This window comes from Lepidochelys kempii, chromosome 1 (assembly GCF_965140265.1).
Source record: "Lepidochelys kempii isolate rLepKem1 chromosome 1, rLepKem1.hap2, whole genome shotgun sequence".
NCBI lineage: Eukaryota > Metazoa > Chordata > Testudines > Cheloniidae > Lepidochelys > Lepidochelys kempii.
The window spans coordinates 153844927-153865170 of NC_133256.1; the positions used below are offsets into that span (position 1 = coordinate 153844927).

Consider the following 20244-nt stretch of genomic DNA (forward strand, 5'->3'; position numbering starts at 1 on the left):
TCACCATTAATAAGTTGATCCAAGTAATTTTTCTTGAGATGGAAAAACAGACTTGACTGTGCTCCCAGTCCTAGAGATAGTCCCTCATAGAATCAGTCTTTGAGCCCGGGTTCTGAGCCTTCCTCATTTGAGGGAACTACACACTTGGAGGGCAGTCGCACTTTCCCTGTTTAACACACAAAAGGGCCAGACTCTGGGCTTGTCTTCACTACTGGGGTAAATCGACCTAAGCTACGTCAACTCCAGCTATGTTATTCACATAGCTGGAGTCAACGTAGTCTAGGTCGACTTACCCCGGTGTCTTCACTGTGCTGCGTCGACGGGAAATGTTCTCCCGTTGACTTACCTTACTCTTCTCGGGGAACTGGAGTATCAGAGTCGACCGGAGAGCGCTCTGCTGTCGATTTAGCAGGTCTTCATTAGGCCTACTAAATCGACACCCACTGCGTCGATTTCAGCAGCGTCTATCTCCCTGGTAGTGAAGACAAGCCCTCTGTCTCTTTCATTCACATTATGTAGTATCTTACTCCTTGTGTAGTGTCACCAAGAGGGATGGAACTACTCAAGGCAGCAGGTACTTCTCAGCGTGAGCACAGATGGCAGCATCCAGTCCTAATTTTCTAGCTCTTTACATTGCAAAAATAACCTTGAAATATAAACCAATATAAACTCATATAAGCAGGTATCTAGGGCTTAACCAGCTGGGAACCAGTTATGCCACAGGAGGACCTCAAGATTCACCTCCCCCCACCAATTATATTTAAGCAAAATGAGTCAGATAGCATGGACTGTATCCTAAAGATTCATCTCAGGGACCCACCCTAAACTCCTTGCTTCTGCCCTGTGCATAGTGGCGTGATCATGGTGGATGGCAATCAGTTACATTTGGAGGCAGGGCCGCAGTGAAAAATTTGTTTCCCAGGCCCTGGTTCTTATGGACAATAGTTGAGTCTACTTGGCAGGGCAGCATGAGGAAGCGCTGCTTGCAGTGTGAATAAATGGAGGCATTCAGGCTATAGTACAAGCAATGCAAGACATTTTGCCAGTGTTACAATTTACTTTAACGTGAAAGACAACTTAAGGTGGTTCAAGAAAAGGACTTGACCTGTGGTCAAGAAATTTAATTTGAATGTGATTTTTATAATTGACACAGGGCCAGACTGATTAGCCATAGTGTGACTATGCAGTGAGTAAGGGGGAGTAAAACCTCACTCCTATCTGTACAGGTTCATTAAAGGTTGCTTGGGTTCAGTAGGGAGAAAGCAGGGGCTACATCAGCAGCGTGCTCCCCACCTCCCAAGTGACCGAACAGTGGGAGAGAACAGAGCCATGGCTTCACAGATCCCATGTCAGGCACAAGATGGGAAGCAAGTTCCACCCGTTACTACTTGTGAAAAGCATGAGAGGGAAGTCACAATTCCATCCTGGAGCAATGCAGCCACACACCAGCCCATAGTAAGTGCTGAGCCGAGAGGCTCAATCTAGACCACAGTGATTGGCAAATGAAATCGCCACCAGAAATCCATGAAATACTTGAATACTTCAAGAATGAGAGAATCACTTAAAAGTACACAAACACAAGCCATCTTTGATTTTCATACCAGCATCATTCAACTCATTTGTATAATCCATCATTTGAAGCATTGAGATCTGAAGACAATGAGAAGCACAAATTTGCAGGGAAATGAAAGCTCTCTGTAAGACCATTCGGTTTAACACATATCTGCAGAATGTAGGTTCTTTTATGTTAAAAGCAGTTGCCAAACTGACCAAAATTCACAACAAGATGGGAATTACGGGCATGCACAAAGGAAAGCAAATATTCAGAGATGAAAGGAAATATCGCTGTAGCACCTGGGTAAAGTGGTTTCCATTATTTCTTTATCTAAATAGTCTATTAGTTTCTATAAAACAGAGTTTAGGCCCTTTTCCCCCTAAGTTTACTTACAGGATTGTGTCTTCCCTCCACAGCTAGTGAAGTAGGTGCAGAAATTTATAATCTCACCTCCACAAAAGGGAGAGGGAGGACAAGAAACATTTAGAGAATTGTATCCAGATAGAAGCTTGTATATGTTCAAATTATAATTTGGTTATTTATAATGGCTTTCATACTGGAGTTATGTTATTCAGTGATCCCAAAGTATTTTATAATAAGAATTTGAAATTGGTAGTGAATGACTGAATAGCCCAACAAAATGATTTGTGTGCTTAGAAATAGATTTGGCGTTAGAGAACCTGTTTAACTGAGACACAATGTTTTAAGTTATGTATGTATCATTTTTCTCTCTATCTCTTCATCTGTATTGCCAGCCTAGCTTAGTATTATGATCCAGCTGCACAGGACTCAGAGGGAGAAGAAAAACAACTATTGCATTTTAAATTTGTCTAAAAGATGACATAAAATGGCTTTTCCATATCCAATATCATATTTTAAACGTCTGATATCTCATGATCTATTTTGGTTAGTAAAAAATGCTGAAGAAGAGGGGGACTCCTGGCTTTCTAATGCTAGAGAGCTTTCAATGGGTCCTGAGATATCACAATTTAAACTTGTCATTTGCATGGGACTAAATATTGCCAATTCTGAGCCTTGAACCAGTCAGTGCAAGTTTAGTGGAGAATATCCAAACTTTGAGGAGAAAGAAGAAAACATTTTTTTCTGCCAGGTTGTTTAAATGTCACTGAGAAGCTGCTTAGAGGTTGGACATGCTAGAAGTTGTCTCCACAAGAATGAATTGGAAGGTAGCGTGCGTGTGAGGTGATTAAAGGTGCACTGTAAATTCTCACGATGCCCTGGCAGTTTATTACACAGATACCAGCACCAAATATGGGATATGTAGCAATATAACATCATTTAAAAATGTCAGAGATTCTTTAATCTTACCTGTATATATTCACTGCTCTCAGTTACACTAGCACAAGTCTGAATTAATTTTATTGACTCCTGAGGAATTACACTGGGTTACACTAGCATACCCAAGACCAGAGTCTGGCACCGTATGCCGGTTCTGCATTGGTGGTGTTAGCTTTATATTTTTTCTTGAGCATAACTAAATGTGATAAACTTCACTAAAAATTACAAAAACGATGTAGGAATTCAGATGACCTCAAAAATACAAGAGTTTAATTATCTCTGTTTGGTGGTATCCCAAAAGATTTGGATAGACGGTTTACACTACAACTTTCATTGCAGTGCAGAATTAGTTCAATTAAAATCAATATCAGTACTAGCAATTATCTATGTAATTTCAGTACATTTCATTGCAGGCATTTCAGCATGGCAATGTTTTGGTGCAACTGCACTTCTCCCTCATTATCATCTGTGTGATACAGTTTGGAGATAAGAGAAATGTAAACCATTCAAAGGGCTGTTTTGGCCCCAATCCATTAAAGTCAATGAGAATTTTACCACTCGCTACCATGGGAGCAAGATCAGGGCTTTAGTTGCTTTTACACTTGAAAATGTTCAGATGAAATAGAAATTTAAAGCAGTCTGTAGTGAGGCAGAGTGGCCTCCCTCTGGACAGGAAAGCGAGGAAGCACTACACTCCTCTTGGTGGGTGGAGCCAAACCCACCCTGCCCAACGTATAAAAGGAAGGCTCTGCAGCTCATTTGGGCTGGAGCCAGCGGAGGAGACAGACGCCTCTGCCTTGCAGTGGCACCCAGGAGCAGACAAAACCTTGCTGATGAAACGTCACTTGATAATTCAGACAGTACAAAATTATGTGATCTGTGGATTAGCAAACTGGGCCAATGGCAAACACCATTGGTCTGTAAAAAAGATAGGTCCTCTTACTCTGGCAGATGCGCTCTCTCTCTCTCTCTGTATGTGTGTGTGTATATATATATATATATATACACACACATACATACATTCTGGCACATGATATATCAAGTGCAGAACTATTGGAAGATTAGACTCAGAGGTTAAGGCCAGAAGGGACCACTCTAGATCATCCAGTCTGACCTCCTATATGCCACAGGCCACCTGCCCCACCCAGCACCTAAAACCAGCAACCAAAATTAGACCTAAGTATTACAGCCCACAGAAGACTAAACTATTGTGTGTCACAGGCACAGACTAGGCGGGACCGAGTTGTACCAGTGCTTGAGGCCCCTGTTATGGCAGGGAAGTTAAACGGGATATGCCCAGATAACCCTGGCAAGCAACCCACAGCCAATGCTCAGAGGATGAAAAACCCCCACGGTCACTACCAATCTGCCCGGTGGGGAGGAAAATTCCTTCCCAACCCCACATTAGATGATCAGTTAGACCAGGGATTTCACACTCAAATCAATGCAAGGGCCACATGAGGACTAGTACATTGGCCCAAGGGCCATATCACTGAAACCTTTTTATACAATGATACCAAAGTGTAGTAAAAAATGAAGAGTAATATAGTATGCTATTAAAAGTCAGTGTATTAACTTTTTAAAAACTATAATGTGAAGAGGGTGTTTAATAAAATATAAACACTCAGTAATGCACCTCACTCAGATGACAAAACACGCATTTACTTTTAGAATTATTTCGGTTAAAGCCCCCCACTCTGCCCCTGGCCCTGCCCCTGCCCCACCTGTTCCCACCCCTTCCCCGCCCCCATTCCAACCCTTTCCCCAAAGTCCCTGCCACAACTCCGCCCCCTCCCTGCCCCTATTCCAACCCCTTCCCCAAATCCCCGCCCCGCCCCTGCCTCTTCCCCACCTCCTCCCCTGAGTGGACCATGTCCCCGCTTCTCCCCCCTCCCTCCTGGAAAGTCCTAAGCACTGCCAAACAGCTGTTTGGTGGCGGGAAGCACTGGGAGGTGGCTGGAGGAGTGGGGACCCAGTGTGCTCGGCGGGGGAGGAGGTGGTGTGGGGCGGGAGGGGAGCTTGATTGCCGGTGGAGTCGGTGCCTATGGCAGGCCACAGGAAATAACTCCGCGGGCTGCATGTTTGAGACCCCTGAGCATGTGAGCAAGAACCACCCAGCCAAGCACCTGAGAGAGAGAGAAAGTTCAATGCCACCTCAGATCTCTGGCCTACCCCACCTAGTGCCCCATTTCCAGATGTGGCCATCCCTGATAACTTCAGAGGATGGAAATTAAAAAATAAACCTCCCAGAATACACTAGGAAGAAAAAAGATCCTTTCTTGACCCCTGCAGGTGGGCAGCTGAAACCCTGAAGTTTGAGATTTAGGAACACAAGACAAACCATAAGTGAGCCCCAGAGTTGTTGAGTCCTGCCCCCCACCATCACAAGCAACCCTGTCATACAACTGCACTCATAAGTTTGTTCAGCTCTCTCTTAAAACTAATTACATTGTTTGCTACCATACCTCCTGTTAGGAGGTTGTTAGAAACCTTAATTTCCAGCCTGTTATTGGCCTGATACTAGACAAGAATGATTTTTCTTAGCATATGTGCAACATGCCTCAGGCAGCATGTGACCAGGATTCATCATGGAATTTGGTCCACTGGTTGGATCTTTAGCTTCCCCAGCTTGGGCCAGGTACTGATGGGGAGTGTGACATGAACACTGATCCATGCCACCAACAAGAATGGTGAAGTTATCAATCATGATGCAGAAAAGGCAGAAATATATTCAATAGATATATTTGTTCTGCATTTTGAAAGCAACAAGATGATGTATTCATATCTCACAATTATAATGAAATACTTTCTATTTCATCAGTAGCTAGAGAGGAAGTAAAACATTTTTAAGCCCTCAGCAGCAGATAACTTGCACTCAGGAGCATTAAAAGAAGTGACCAAGGAGCATTCTGAACCATTCATGTTGATTTGTAATAAATGTTGAAACATTGAGGAAGTTTAGGACTACAAAAAAGCTAGTGTACTAATGTTGTGCCAGTATTTAAAGAGTGCATCTCTGGGATGAGCTGCAAAGCTATAAGCTAGTTGGCCTGACATCAATCCTGAGCAAGATAATGGAAAAAACTAGTGTGGTGATGCAATCAGTAAAGTTTAAAAGATGGTAGCATAAATAATGCCAATCAATGTGGTTTACAGACAATAGGTCTGGTCAAATCTTTTTTTTTTGTGCTAACTTAAGTTTGGTTGTCAGGCATTTGACCTAGTTTGCATGACATTCCGATAAAAAACCATTAGTAATTACATTATAGAAAAATCAATGGAGCCCAAATTAAATGAATTAAAAACTGGTTAACTGGTAGATTAGAAAAAGTAATTGTAAATGGGGACTCATCCTCCAATGGGGTCCATCGTTATTAAATATAAAGCCATCACTGGACTTGATAAAGACTCATTTGGATCACTTGATAAACTAGGCTAATTTGAACATGTGTTTTAATAAAACCAAAGGGAAGGACATACATGTAGGGATAAAGAATGTCACACTTATAAGATGGATGGTTATATTATGGAAAGCAGTGACTCTAAAAAAAAAATGAGGGATCATGGCTGATAGACAATTGAATATAAGTTTCCAGTGCAATGCTGCAGCTAAAAAGGGTGAACACGATTTTTTAATATACATGAAGAGAAATACCAAGCAGGAGTAATATTACTTCTGTATGCAGCATTAGAACACTGTATCTACTTCTGTTGACTACACTAAACAAAGGATGTTGAAAAATTGAAAGGATTTAGAAAAGAACTCAAAGAATGATTAGAGGTCTGGAAAACATGCCTTACAGTGAAAGACTGAGGAGCTCAGCTTTCTCTTGAATAAATTAACAAGTGAATTGATCACTGTCTACAAGTGCTTGCATGGGGAAGAGATTTTTTGGTAGTAGATGGCTCTTTTAATCTAGTGGAAAAAGCATATTGAGACCCAATTGTGCCTTCCAAGATATTCAGGGCACTGCATGCATATTTAAAATAGAATACTATTTAAATAATAAAGATATAAACATTGAAAAAGCATCAAAAATCCCAATTCATTGGTAACATTAAAAATGTGTGGGGATCTTACATACGGCTGTCAGGGTTTTAAACTGAAAACACCTCTGGAAGAGTAAATTATTTTAGATTTTTTTTTTTTAAGTGGGGATGCTTGGCCTGAGACAAGTATCCAGGAGGAGTGAGTTCTATCCTAGAGCTCCCCACAGCAAAAGCTCAGTCACCTGTTGATCAGAGAGCATGATGGTGGGACATTTAAAAGATGGTGACCATGGAGATGGCCTGAAATTCTCATAATGGCCTCTGAAACAAACAGTTTTCCCAATGCACAGCATGCTTAATATCACTCATATAAAATACAACATCCAACAAGCGTGTCCTGCTTTTTGATCTTCCTTCAAAGGACAATCCAGCATGCTTCACATGAACTCAGTTATTCCACTGAAGGATCTGATTCCAACACCACACAATCAGGCCAGGTATGCGCTACAGACTATATCAGTATAACTATGCTGCTGACAATTTTTAAAGCAAAATTGCATTTTTTTTTTTAAAAAAAGACATGTTCTAGTTTTATTTGGGGGAAGTCTTGTGGCCTGTATTATACAAACTAGATGGTCACAATGGTCCCTTCTGGCCTTGGAATCTATTAATCTTCCCACTTGTGACACTTTTTAATGTTGACACTTTAGCTATGGTGGAGCCATCCAAGTTCTTCTACAATACACATACCTCCAAGTCAATGCCTAATGTAACAAGTCCTAAGAACAACCTGGAAAGCCTACAGAGCCCAGTGTTTGGATCACCTGCAATGCTTCCCTCCAAGCTCATGATGCACAGAGCACAATATCAGGTATGTAAAGGAGACAGCAACACCTTGCAGCAGGATCACACATGTTTTTTGTCTGACCCTAGAAGTGAATTATTTTTATATTTGGTTGGGACATGGTTTGGGCCAAAAGCAGAACGGAAGGAAAAAAACAGGGCTTTATGGACTTTACAGACTTTACAGAGCACCTCAGCATTGACTCATATTTGTCAGAGGAGAAGGTTTCGGAAGCCAGGTTACCTTGTTCCAGGAGTTTGGGGCCCACAGAATGACAGAGATGAAGTGGTCAAAGGGCAGCAGCTGGTGTCTGGAAAAACTCCAGCCTATTGTTCTGTATAGAGCTCAAGATCAGGAGCCTTGTAGAGTAAATTGGGGCAGGGTTCCCCTCTCTGCCAGCCAACTAGTGGTGGCACTGGGAAGGAGGGCAGCTAATAATCTGCCTCCTTCCCCACTGGTCTTCAGCTGGTGTGGAGGAAAGAGGGTGATCTTTACTAGCATTAACTAACTTGAGTTAAAATCGTAATAAGGACAAGGCAGTTTGGGTTGCAGACTGGGCTCCCCCACAGACCTTAACTCACACTAATAGCTCGTGAAAACTACAAATTGCCTTGTCTTCACTAGGATTTTAACTCAAGTTATTAGGGAATTCAAGCTAAGAGCACACCTTTTTTCCTAGTGAAGGCTAGCGAGATGATTGTAGGAAGAGGACTGGCTGTTTTTCTCTTCCAGAGAAAGAGAGAATGAGAATGAGAATGAGAGAGAATGGACTTCTTTGGATGCTACTTCCCTGCCACAAAGGAAAGTCAAAACACACCCACCCAGCAGGGAGTCCTTAGGTGAAGGGGTTCCAGCAAAGAGACGTTTGAGTTTATTCAGTTTTAGTGCAAGTTTTGTTTCGATTAGACTTCATCACTAGCCTGGGATGCAGCTGGGTGAAGACGCTTTAAAGGGCCTGCTGGGTCGGGCCAGCTCTCAGCTGCAGCCTCTTACAAACCAGAATATGGGTATTTGCATAAAAGCATATATCATATTGCTTTACACATTGTGATTATGCAATAAGAGACTTTACGGTATATCTCAATAAGAAAATTGAGGTTGCTTTGGTAGGTTTACAGTCTTAACTCTAATGTTGCACTTAGCAGTATGACCTTCTCTCCAAAAAAGTGTGGAACTCTTATAGACATTAATAGGAGTTCTGCATGCATGTCGTGAGGAGATTAGACCCTTTAGTCCTGAAATTATTTCTTTCTACAGAAACCTTCAGTGTTCTGTGTAAATTAGATCAATATGGCTCATTTGTCATTTTAATACATTCCTTATACAATCATTTGCTTTTTACATAATTGTTTATTCATGTATGCTAGTGACAGACTTAAAAAAAAAAATCTGTCAGTGTGATCACTGGGCATGTGCCATGTGGAATTAGAAATTCTGTAGATCTCCATTATAGCTAGTTTAAAAATGCTAACTCTCTCTCCCCCCCCACCCCCACCCCCACCCCCCGTTGAACTTTCATTGTGTGAGAAGCTGCAGTCAAACTTTTATAAACCTTTACTGCCCTCTGGTGGAATTTACTGTATGCACATCTGCAAAGCATGCATTAATAATTAATTTCCCAATGTACAAATAGGTTGCTGAAGACACGCTTATATTTACTTTGTACCATTGTCTATCTTTACCAAAGAGCAACAGCCTGGCATGCACTACACTTACTGAACAAAATATTAAGGGCTAGTGCTTGAGGATTTGGTGTAATCTTACTCCCTTCCTTTTTATGCACTTATTCATATATTTACAAGCATATTTGTATGCACCTCCCCTGACCTGGAGTGTCAGAACCACTCTTACAGGAGATTAAAAAGTCTCTGTCAGACACAAGCAGTGTACAGGTGTTTGGTTGTTTTTTCATTTACTTTGCCATGAAGTTTAATTAAAGGCCTGCATGAACAAACACCTTTTCCATTGCCACCAAATGTTTACCAAGCACAGGCTGTGTGAAACTGACTGAGTGAGAGGGAGGTCCGCCTATGGGAGCATTCCAATGAGAAGGCTTTGCTACCTCAAGAAGCGTCAGCAAGAGCAACGCAACAAACCTTAGCAGTCATGATAGACTGAGGGGATCTCTCAGGCGGCTCAGCCCTAGAAGAAGGACAGCCCAATGGTAAGGGGACTTGTCTGGAACTTGGGAGACCTGGATGCATTCTTTGCTCTACCACAGACTTTTTATATGACCCCAAGCAAGTCCATTTATTTTTGCATTCCTCAGTTGCCCATCTGTAAAATGAGAATAATAGCACTTCCCTACCTCCCGGGGGCATTGCATTACGTTAAAGATTGTGAGGTGTTCAGATACCATGTAATGGGGGCTATATCGATGTTAACAATAGATAGATCTTTAAAGGTCACAAACAGCACCTTCAATTGAATCCAGAAACAAATACACAGCTTGTGGAGAGCCCTGATGGTACTCACAATTATTCATCCCATTTGGGGGGTAATTCACTGTTTTCAGCACTAGCTGTAACTTAAGGGTCTTCTTCATGGCCCCTTTCAATACTACAGCTTCGATGTGACTATGACACTTCCCAGGAGCACCCAGGCTTATGAAGCATCTCATTGCCACCTGCCTTAGCATGAGGAAGCCTTGTCTATGCCTGTAGTGTATGAGCTCCCTGACTCCACCAGTCACAGGCACCACAAGCATTCCCCTCCTAGCCTACACAGGCTCTGCTGTCCCTCTGCAGCTTAGCAAAAGGCATGCTCCAACCCTTGAACATCCCTCGGGAGTGTCCAGTCCCTGGTCCATTGGACACTTACAATTTCTCAGATTCACTGCTCCCAAAGGAACAGTACCCCCCAGCTTACTGGTTATACCTTAGATCACAGCTGCCCTTAAACAGAATTTAGATATTTTATAGTGAAAATAAGTAAAACCCTAACAAAGAGAACAGAATCAAGAAGTAGCAAGGATTGCTTAAATTAGCCTCTGTAGCAGATGACTGAGGGTAGCTAATGGAATGACGATTTCTTAAAAAGGCTCCAGAGGTGACCCTGGCAATTAGAGGCCAGTAAGCCTATCTTCAGTATCAGGCAAATTGGTTGAAACTATACTAAAAAATAGAATTATCACACAGATAGATGAACAAAACTTTTGTTATGGGAAATCATGCCTCACCAATCTACTAGAATTCTTCAAGTGTGTCCGACAAGGGTGATCCAGTTAATCTTGTATATTTTGACTTTCAGAAGGCCTTTGACAAGGTCCCACACCAAAGGCTCTTAAGCAAAATAAGCAGTCATGGGATAAGAGGGAACGTCTTCTCATGTTTCAGTAACTGGTTAAAAGACAAGAAACAAAAGGTAAGAACAAAAGTTTAGCTTTCACAAGGGAAAGAGGTAAACAACAGGGTCCCCCAAGGACCTGTACTGGGACCTGTACTGTACAACATATTCATAAGTCATCTGGAAAAGGGGATGAACAGTGAGATGGCAAAGTTTGCTAAAGATATTAAATTACTCATGATAGGTAAGTCCAAAGCTGACTGCAAAGAGTTATAAAGGGATCTCACAAAACTGAATGACTGGACAACAAAATAGCATATAAAATTTGATGTTGATAAATGCAAAATAATGCACATTGGAAAACATGATCCCAACAACACATACAAAACTATGGGGCCTAAATTTAGCTCTTAGCACTTGTGATAGGGTGTACTTACCGCACACTAGTCCTGCAGGGGTTAACCACACCCATAGGCCAAAGAGGCCACACCCCTTGAACTTGCTGGGAATGCTCCAACTGGAGGCAGATTATAAAAGAGGGTAGCCCAGCTCATTCTGGGCTGACTGTGGAGGAGAGCAGATGTGAGTTGCAGGCGCCTGCCCAGAAGCTGACAGAGCACCATGCCAAGACCCCGGTGAGTACCCAGATGTCCAGTGAGGACCACAGGGGGAAGGAGTCCCTGGAAACCTCACCTGCCAAGTGCCCCAAGGAGATGGAGGACCTGCAGACTACAGAATGCAGAGACAGGATAGGAAGTAGCCACAGGGAACCAGACATTGATCCAGTTGTGGTACCGAGAACAGAGTCAGTGTGTTTCAGTGGGATCCCTGCGGACCCAGTGATGAGACCACTTGCCACTGATAGGGCCTTGGGCTGGGACCCAGTGGAATAAGGAGGGCCCCACCAGTGGGTGGCGGCCTGATCCCCTCTGGACACAAGGCCCAAGCTTATTGCTGACTCTCGCAGGAAGCTGTGGGACCCTAGACAGCGAGGGCTGCCTGCCCCACCCTATTGGCTGTGGCCACCAGGCTGCATGGTCCAGACACCAAAGGGCCACCCTATTGGCTCTGGACACTAGACAATGCTGCCCTGAATCAGAGGGTAGCCACCTTGATGTCATCTTGACACCCCGTGACGGGGTGTACTTACCCTGTGACAGCACTCCTGAAGAGATTGTGAAGTCATTGTGGATAGTTCTCTGAAAATATTTCAATGTCCAGGGGCAGTCAAAAAAAGGAAACAGAATGTTAGGAACCATTAGGAAAGGGATAGATAGGACAGGAGATATCTTGATGCCACTATATTAAGTTCATGGTATGACTACACCTTGAATACTGAGTGCAGGTCTGGTCAGCCCCATCTCAAAACAGATATATTTGAATGAGAAAAGGTACAGAGAAGAGCAACAAAAGTGATTGGGGGTATGAAATAGCTTCCATCTGAAGAGAGATTACAAAGACTGGGACTCTTCAGCTTGGAAAAGAGGTGACTAAGGGAGGATATGAGAGAGGTCTATAAAATCATGACTAGTGTGGAGAAAGTGAACAGGGAAGTGTTATGTACCCCTTCACATAGTCCAAGAAAATGGGGGCACACAATGAAATTAACAGGCAGCTAGTTTAAAACTAAAACAAGCAAGTACTTCTTCACATAATGTGTAGTCAACCTGTGGAACTTGTTGCAAAGGGGTGTTGTGAAGGCCAAAAGTGTAGCTGAGTTCAAAAAAAGAATTAGATAAGTTCCTGGAGGATAGGTCCATCAAGGGTTATTAGCCAAGATAGTAAGGGATGCAACCCCATGACATAGGGGTCGATAAGCCTGTGACTGCCAGAAGCTGGGACTGGATGACAGGGGATGGAGCACTTGATAATTGCCCTGTTCTGTTCATTCTCTCGGAAGCATCTGGTACCAGTTACTGTCGGAAGACAGGATACTGGGCTAGACAGACTATTGGCCTGATCCAATGTGGCCATTCTTATGTTCTTAAGTAATAGTATTGGAAACAAATGGTTACATGTAAAATAAAATCATAGCACACATACTAGACCCTAGCCTTAACTAACAAGATACTTTCTTATCTAATGAAGTTTAGCTCACCCAAAGCTTTTGCAGCATTTTCCAGACAGGTTGTCTGTGATCCTTGTTTCATAAGGCAGAACAAGCTAACAATTCATCTCCTTGGTGAAAGATCCAGGGTGTACTTCAGGGCCCCCAGTAATACCCCCAAAATCTATGTCTTTACTTGTAAACAGGATCCTCTCCCTCCCCGCTGTTTTTTTTTTCCTGCAACACTCCTCTCTTGTAATTTTTGCAATCTCTCAATTAGCATCAGGCTCAGTAATGCAAACAGGCCTCCACTGTGATACATACAATATACACATGATCAGATAGAAGGAGAGAAATGTCTGATACCCTCTGCCTGGACGAAACCTCTCCAAAGCATGTCACCGCCTAGTGACCTGCCTTTAACGTCAAGGCTTTAAGAACAATTTCAGTATAGATACATAACTCCTTAAATATTACCTGTACATACACTTCGTAATGATTATGATGACCAGTGGGCTACTGGTTCTTGTAGAGATCTTACTTTGCCACCCTTTGGTGAATTATCATGTGTATACCCGACCCAGGGGATCCCCATAAATCTCCATGCATCCTCTCTGTCAGTTTGCATCAAGAGGCATAGATCATTGTGGCCAGGTCTGCCCCAGAGAGTGTGTGTGTGTGTGTGTGTGGGGGGGTGTTACATTTTCCTGATCAGCCTTAAACGGACTGTGACACAAGAACCATTACCATTGTCTGGGATTGCAGACTGAGTATGATATCCTGGACTGCTGACTATTTTGCCTGAGATGGACATAAATTAAAAAAAAAAAAATTACAGCAGACACAGCTTCTGCCCTTTCCTTCCTGTGCTTCCACCTTACCCCCTTTCTCAGCAACTTCACTTCCATTTATATCCTCAGCTGATAGACACTAAGAAAGCAACCTGAGCATTGACAAGAAATACATGAGCATGTACAATTATCTCCATGTTTGTGAAACATCTTGGGCAGCAATATCGCTCGCTCTCTTGATCGCCATTTTCAGTCCGATCCTGCAGTCACATCTACAGAAAGTGTGCACAATCATTTCGGCTGAGCCACTGATCCCAAAACTACCAGTCTGTCAAAGTTCTTCCCTGCGGCTCCCCAGCCCATCCCTAGAAATATCATCATTTAGACTTGCCCAAGAGACGTATTCTGTAAGTCCTGGACTCCAAGAAAACACAAGCACCTGATTTTCCACTCACCCTGGAATAACGCAGGAGTAAGTCCATTGGCATCAACAGAGCAACTCTGGTGTCCAACTGGTTTAAATAAGTAGAGAATCGGACCCCACTGTAAAGAAGTTTGAGATTCTTAAAAGCCACATAGGTGCCCTCCAGCACACAGGTCACATTTAATAAAGTCTCATACCATGGCATGGCCAGCCACATCTATACTATTAGGGTAAAGAGATTTAATTATACATTGGTAGAGGAATAGACTCACCACTGGCCTTCATGGCTGTACATGGCATGGAAAGCTCTCTTCATGCAAAGCCCTCTACCAACCACCAAACCAGCCTTGGGGTGGTCTGTTTCTCCCATGACTCAGCCCTCTGGCTGGATCACTTTAGAGTCAAACCCCTTCCAGAGTAACCAGAAGGCCAACAAACAATAGTCCTGTGGCCTCAAGCCAAGACTCTGACTCAAGTCCTGACTCACTAGTCCTTCCACCCCTGCTCTCCAGGATCTTTGCACCATTTTTTTTCCAGTGGCTGGCAGAGGAACCCAGGCCCTCCTTCTCTGGGTTCCAGCCCAGGAATTATGTAGTAAGCAGACCAAATCTGCCTATTCAGGGCTCCCTGCTGCCTCAGCCTGTCCACAGGTCTTTCACACAGCCCCTTTCTGGGTACAAACAAGCTCACTTGCCAATGCTGAAAACTCCCCACAAATATCAATGTATTCAGTTGGTGGTTTTCAAACAGTTTATTATTTACTATTAGCAATAATAATGACTCATTACAGTGTTTTTACCATTATGCTCAACAACCAAATAGAAGCAACCAAGACCCCACTTGACACTGAGGTTGAAGCTTCATGCTTTTTCTAGTCTTTATATAACCAGCCCCCACTGAAGAATGAATCATCAGTGCTGCTATAAACTGTGCATTTCCATAAATAGATCATTTACAGTGTTGAAGTTTAGCAGTGTTTTCATGTGGCTTATCCAACAGCTCTGCCAGGGCCTAGAACTGTTGCGTCTCAAATTTTAAGATCCTTGACAACATCAGTAATTTCACTTTTTCATAGGGTTGGAAATCTTTATACCTTTATTTTGCTCAGTCCAACAAATGCCACAGGGAACTAAAAACACATAGGGTGGGATCCACAAAGGGACTTAGGTTTTGCAATGCTGAGCATAGCACTGCCTAACTTTTGGGTGCCTAGACAATCATAGGAATTATACTGCAATCCACAAAGTTGACTTAGGCCCCAAGCTTCCGGTACAATGAACAGGCAGAGATGGGCACTTCAGAATGTGATCCACAAAAGCAAGCATGATAGGCACATAAGGCGGGTACCACAACCTCCTCCTCTGGCTGCATTTTGAATGGGACCCAGTCTGGTAGGCATGCTCAGGGGTTACTATACCAGGCCCCTCCCACAACTTAGGAGGTCAAACGCCTATCTTCACCCAGTTCGTGAATTGCTCTGAGGCTTATGTGGGAGACAGGCATCTGGATCCCTAGAGTGGGGCAGCAGTGCACGTGCCCTTAAGGCTGTGCTACCCCTTTGGGGGCCCCCACATACAACACATAATAAAAAGTGAATAGGGCCCTGTCATGGTTCCTTCCCCACTCTGAACTCTGCGGTACAGATGTGGGGACGTGCATGAAAACCTCCTAAGCTTACTTTTACCAGCTTAGGTTAAAACTTCCCCAAGGTACAAAATTATTTTACCCTTGGATTTCCCCTGCCACCACCAAACTTTATCTGGGTTTACTGGGAAACGTAGTTTGGACATGTCTTTCCCCCAAAAATCCTCCCAACCCTTGCAAGCCACTTCCTGGGGAAGGTTTGGTAAAAATCCTCACCAATTTGCATCGGTGACCACAGACGCAAACCCTTGGATCTTAGAACAATGAAAAAGCATTCAGTTTTCTTACAAGAAGACTTTTAATAGAAGTAAAGGAATCACCTCTGTAAAATCAGGATGGTAGATACCTTACAGGGTAATTCGATTCAAAACATAGAGAATCCCTCTAGGCAAAACCTTAAGTTACAAAAAAGACACACCGACAGGAATATTCATTCTATTCAGCACAGCTACTTTCTCAGCCATTTAAAGAAATCATGATCTAACACATACCTAGCTAGATTACTTACTAAGTTCTAAGACTCCATTCCTGTTCTGTCTCCAGCAAAAGCATCATACAAACAGACACAGACCCTTTATTTTTCTCCCTCCTCCCAAGAAAGTATCTTGTCTCCTCATTGGTCATTTTGGTCAGGTGCCAGCGAGGTTACCTTTAGCTTCTTAACCCTTTACAGGTGAGAGGATTTTTCCTCTGGCCAGGAGGGATTTTAAAGGGGTTTACCCTTCCCTTTATATTTATGACACCTTGTCATAAATATAAAAAGGGTCTGAACCAAGCTGAAGAGGGTACATTTTGGATGAGATATAAAACCAAGCTTCTAGATGTTTGTGGCCATTAAAAAAAACCATGGCCTTTTTATTTTTACAAGTGTAGGTATATTAGCTCTAGCGTCCTAGGCAACGTCCAATGTGGGTAAATCTGCAAACCTATTCTACATTTCCCCTGCAACTTCACTGCTGTGTGTATTTACACAGTTCCTGCATTTCACCCTATGGGCAGCCATGATTTGTAGTGGGTGAATTGATTCCTGTGTATGCTAGTTTGTCAAGCACTTTGGTATACATTGGGGATGAAAAGCAGGATCTAATTATTATTCACAGCTTTTTTATTTTCTGGATGACTGAGGAAGCGGCAGGCTACTAACTAACAATTTCTTATTTGAATCCTTATATTCTACTTGCCCTGTGTCAGCCCCTTCTGCTATGTGCTTTCTTTCCCTTTCTGCTGTTGCTCGATATACTGAATAAGCACTAAACACTCTTGCAGGCCCCAGTTCAGCAAATCACCTTAATACAGTGCAACTTTAAGCACATCAGTAGTCCAATTGACTTCAAAGCCATCAGGAAGACATTCCAGAGGCTAATAGAAGACATGATGAAGACAAAGAAGTTCCCAGAGAATGACTGTTTCCTAACTAAAAAGAAAGGGAGTACTAGTGGCACCTTAGAGACTAACCAATTTATTTGAGCATAAGCTTTCGTGAGCTACAGCTCACTTCATCGGATGCATTTAGTGGAAAATACAATGAGGAGATTTATATACACACAGAACATGAAAAGATGGGTGTTATCATACACACTGTAAGGAGAGTGATCACTTAAGATGAGCAATTTCCATCCCAACATCAACCTCAGCCTGGACCAGTCCACACAAGAGATCCACTTCCTGGACACTACGGTGCTAATAAGCGATGGTCACATAAACACCACCCTATACCGGAAACCTACTGACCGCTATTACTATCTACATGCCTCCAGCTTTCACCCAGACCACACCACACGGTCCATCGTCTACAGCCAAGCTCTGCGATACAACCGCATTTGCTCCAACCCCTCCGACAGAGACAAACACCTACAAGATCTCTATCAAGCATTCTTACAACTACAATACCCACCTTCTGAAGTGAAGAAACAAATTGACAGAGCCAGAAGAGTACCCAGAAGTCACCTACTACAGGACAGGCCCAACAAAGATAATAACAGAATGCCACTAGCCATCACCTTCAGCCCCCAACTAAAACCTCTCCAACACATCATCAAGGATCTACAACCTATCCTGAAGGATGACCCATCACTCTCACAAATCTTGGGAGGCAGGTCAGTCCTTGCCTACAGACAGCCCCCCAACCTGAAGCAAATACTCACCAGCAACCACACACCACACAACAGAACCACTAACCCAGGAACCTATCCTTGCAACAAAGCCCGTTGCCAACTGTGTCCACATATCTATTCAGGGGACACCATCATAGGGCCTAATCACATCAGCCACACTATCAGAGGCTTGTTCACCTGCACATCTACCAATGTGATATATGCCGATGTAAGCAGTGTCAGGATGAGCTCCACCCTGACATCTGGTGGTGAGGTGTGGCAAGCTGTGGAAAAGAACTTCAGGGGCCGATCACATTTGCATAGGCACACCCACCCCGCCTAGAATGAGGCCATAGCTGCCCAAATGGTCACTTTGGCTGCTGTAGGATCCCCAGTGTCTCTGTTATTGGGGCAGGAAGAATAAATTGTTATTACCCTGATTATGGGAATCAAGGACAGGGAACTGTACTTGGCCTTTTGTTATTATGGAGGGACTCACCATCAACTTAGTAGCACTCACTAGGCAAGGGACATGGGTTCCAAAACTCTGTGAATTGAGAGAGGCTAGGAACAAGTATTAATACTTGGTGGCATGGGCCCCTTGGTGAGGGCCTTACATGCTAATTGCACTTCCCCCTCTCTCCCTTGTGGAATATCAGAGCTAATTTTGATTCCATTAGGAGTCTAGTTACAGGCTGCTGAGCTCACTTTGGGCTAATAGTGCACCAGCACTGAGGCTCCCCTACTACAAGCTGAATTCACCTAAGAGCTGAAATCACTGAGTGTTGTGTTAAGTAGTGGGGGAGCCTGAAGATATATTGTGGAGCAGTTTGCGGGACGGCTGGAGTGCCTTGTGGACAGGCTGGTGGAGCAGTTCGTAGGACAGCGGGAGCTGCTTGTGGGCCGCGGAGCGGAGCTGAGCGAAGGAGTTTGTGGGGCGGCTGGCGGAGCGGAGTGAAGCGAAGGCCTATGGAGCTGTGGGGCGGTCAGCTTCAGATCATGTAAGGTGCCTCTTACCCCCGTCCCATCTCCACCCAGGTTGGGAGGTAAAGCTCCGCAGATAAACTTTCGAACTCTGGGGCTGCCCTGACCAGGGACAGAGACTTTGGGGTCATTGGACTTTTGGGACTTTGGGTGATTTGGGGTTGCTGGACTCAAGAACCAAAGGGAAAGGGGCATGCCCCAATTTGCTTGGGGTGGGTTTTTTTTGCTCATGGGTTGTGTTATGAATCCTGTTGGTGGTGTTTCCCCAACATAATGCCACATTGTTTCTCTCTGTTATTAAAAGGCTTTTTGCTACACTCAGACTATGTGCTTGCGAGAGGGGAAGTATTGCCTCTTGGAGGCGCCCAGCGGGAGTGGTATATATCTGTCCCAGGTCACTGGGTGGGGGCTCGAGCAGGTTTGCATTGTGTTATTGGAATGGATCCCCTAGATATTGAACCCAGCCCTTATTGCTGCCAACTCTGACGGGCAGAAGGGTTACACCATCATATGCCAGCAATGCCCCTCTGCCATGTACATTGGTCAAACTGGACAATCTCTATATAAATGGACACAAATCAGATGTCAAGAATTATAACATTCATAAACCAGTCGGAGAACACTTCAGTCTCTCTGGTCACTCGATCTCAGACCTAAAGGTCGCAATATTAAAACAAAAAGACTTCAAAAACAGACTCCAACGAGAGACTGCTGAATTGGAATTAATTTGCAAACTGGATACAATTAACTTAGGCTTGAATAGAGACTGGGAATGGATGTGTCATTACACAAAGTAAAACTATTTCCCCATGTTTATTTCCGCCCCCCCCCCACTGCTCCTCGGACCTTCCTGTTAACTGCTGGAAATGGCCCACCTTGATTACCACTACAAAAGATTTCCCCCCCCCCCCCCCTGCCCCACCACTCTCCTGCTGGTAATAGCTCATCTTAAGTGATCACTCTCCTTACAGTGTGTATGATAACACCCATTTTTTTCATGTTCTGTGTGTATATAAATCTCCCCACTGTATTTTCCACTAAATGCATCCGATGAAGTGAGCTGTAGCTCACGAAAGCTTATGCTCAAATAAATTGGTTAGTCTCTAAGGTGCCACTAGTACTCCTTTTCTTTTTAGTTAGGAAACAGTCATTCTTTGGGAACTTCTTTGTCTTCATCATGTCTTCTATTAGCCTCTGGAATGTCTTCCCTATGGCTTTGAAGTCAATTGGACTACTGATGTACTTAAAGTTACACTGTGTTAAAGCGATTTGCTGAACTGGGGCCTGC

At 43.6% G+C, this 20244-nt stretch overlaps 1 protein-coding gene across 1 annotated transcript in view; it reads left to right on the forward strand.

Moving 5' to 3' along the window:
• The first annotated feature begins 11537 nt into the window (after positions 1-11537).
• MAOA (monoamine oxidase A) overlaps positions 11538-20244 on the forward strand; it is a 62957-nt gene continuing 54250 nt past the window's right edge. Inside the window, exon 1 of the mRNA XM_073358850.1 lies at positions 11538-11608. The gene's annotated coding sequence lies outside the window, so the exon portion shown is untranslated. The remainder of the gene's footprint in view (positions 11609-20244) is intronic.